The sequence below is a fragment of the Aplysia californica genome, unplaced genomic scaffold (genome assembly GCF_000002075.1).
Source record: "Aplysia californica isolate F4 #8 unplaced genomic scaffold, AplCal3.0 scaffold00394, whole genome shotgun sequence".
NCBI lineage: Eukaryota > Metazoa > Mollusca > Gastropoda > Aplysiida > Aplysiidae > Aplysia > Aplysia californica.
In genome coordinates, this window is record NW_004797664.1 from 361,418 (window position 1) to 363,756 (window position 2,339).

The window sequence follows — 2,339 nt, forward strand, 5'->3', positions numbered from 1 at the left end:
GTTTATTTAAGTTTTTGATCAGGTCATGATTGATTGAGTAGGTGTTTTACGGCACTATCGACCCAATTTGATCTAGTCAGTTAACATTAACAGCACCAACAAAGTGCAAGAAATATTACAGAATAAAAAATCCACCCCAACAGCCTCACACTCAAACTCAAAATCAACAGTAAGCTCTACCCACACCATTCTACCCCTGCAACCACCCCCCCCCCAAAAAAAAAAACAACAACAACAACTACACTGCCCCCTCAACTACCTCCCGCCATGGCCATGGCAATATCTACAAAATCCTACTCTGAACCTAGCCTATCCACCTAGCTCTCTATCAACCTATCAACCTATCTGCCTATCTCTTCAGCCCCACTGCGTCATTTTAAGCCTGAGTGTGATATACGGAAATCGTAGCAACAGAGCACTGAGACCTGTTTGACCAGAAAAGTGGCTAGACCTTCTGTTGTCACCAAAGTTTGCACTGAAAGTAAGGAACAAAACCTCTTATCATTCTATATCAGTGACAATGTTTCTAAGTAGCTTCATTACAAAATCTCCATCTGGACATCATACAAGGAACATTGTTTTCTTGAGTCTTTGCTGGTTTTTACAGCACTATCAACACAATTTATTGTACGGTGAGCTGGCCTCCGCAAAGCAAGTGCAAGGGAACCCCCATCTTCGCTTCAAAGATGTGTGCAAGCGAGATATGAAATCACTTGATATGAGTTCTTTGGTGGGAGACACTGTGAGCTGGTCTCATCAGAGGTGAAGCCCGACTGCGACAGGCAGCTGAAGACAAACGCGATCACCGAAAGAACAGCCAGAGGCTACCAATGCAGGAAGACACCATTCATAAGTGCAGCCATGGCTACAAGGACTGCCATTCTGTGTGGACCTGTTCAGCCACAGCAAGTGCTGCTCTCGAACCTGAAATCTCCTACGGCGCAGATCCATAGTATCCTGAGACTGAAGGATGCCATGCCATAAACACAATTTCACATGAGAGAAATAAAACAGTCAACTGTTAAAGTAGTCCATGGCAGTCATCTGGAGGAATTGACATGTCAATTCAAGAGTAGCTGCATATTGAAGGATTCTTGATGCTTGGCAATTGTCTGTTAGTTCTTGAATGACTAATTGAAGAAAAAATTGTTTCACGGTGCTATTGGCACAATTTGATCATGTTAGCCCAGCACTCATTTGGCTGGATGCCCTGTGCAGCGCGGGGATGTTACCATCCAGGGTGAGTGGAAGGTCCTTCCTGTCAGGGCATGGTATCTGCTTCTTTGGTAGCTGTTAACTGTTGGCTTGACATCTTTCTAAGAAAAATATATAAGGTAGCTTGAGTTACTAAATTTGAATAAAGACAATGCACATAGCTGCAATAATGGTCACTTAGCGCACACATGAGAAATAAAGTTACGGAGAAAAAGAAAAAAAAGGAATGACCCTACAAAGGCATTCTCCTTCCAACAGCTATAAGAAATAGTGGTAGTTTTTGATGGTGTATATTTTAACGAGGCAATTTTTTCATTTAAGTGCCAACTACAGATTTTCCTAAAATCTGCCTTTCATAGCACTTATTAAAAGGACGGGCAGACATTTTTTTATAAATCTGTCAGCACATATGTTTAAAAACTTTTCCTTTATTGATTTTTTCTTAAGAACTTGCATCTGTATAATTTGTAAATTTTTCAAAGTAGAAAAAGGGTCGCTATAAAATTGTTTACTATCGGTTTAAAAAGACAGACATTTATAAAAAAAATCTGTCAGTATATGTTTTATCATTTACCCTTTCCACCTAAATGCCAAATTAAAACTTTTAACTTTAAATCAGAAAAACCAATTGGCATTTTTCTAATTTTACTTCAATAATAAATAAACAAGTAGTGTTCCAAGACATATTTCCCAGACAAATACCTCCTAGATGCTCCTGTCTGTGGGTGCTTCCCCGGCTGGTCCTCCTGTCCCCGGCTGGTCCTGGTGATGAAGACGTGTCAATAATATCCTCTTGATTCTATACAATTATTGTAACTGTTTCAGAAAATAAAAAGAGTCACTTTTTTTTTTTTTACTACTAGTTTAAAATACCAGAAGGACATTTATAAAAATCTGTCAGAAAATACGTTTTATTATTTTTCCTTTTCACATAAATAATTTTCCAAGACATATTTCCCAAACAAATACCTCTTGTAGATGCTCCTGTCTGTGGGTGATCCTCCGGCTGGTCCTCCTGTTCGCGGCTGGTCCTGGTGATAAAGACGTGTCAATTCATACAATCGTCTTACATCTATGGGCTACAGTTTTGTATTTTTGATTCAGAAAATAAAAACACTCGTTAT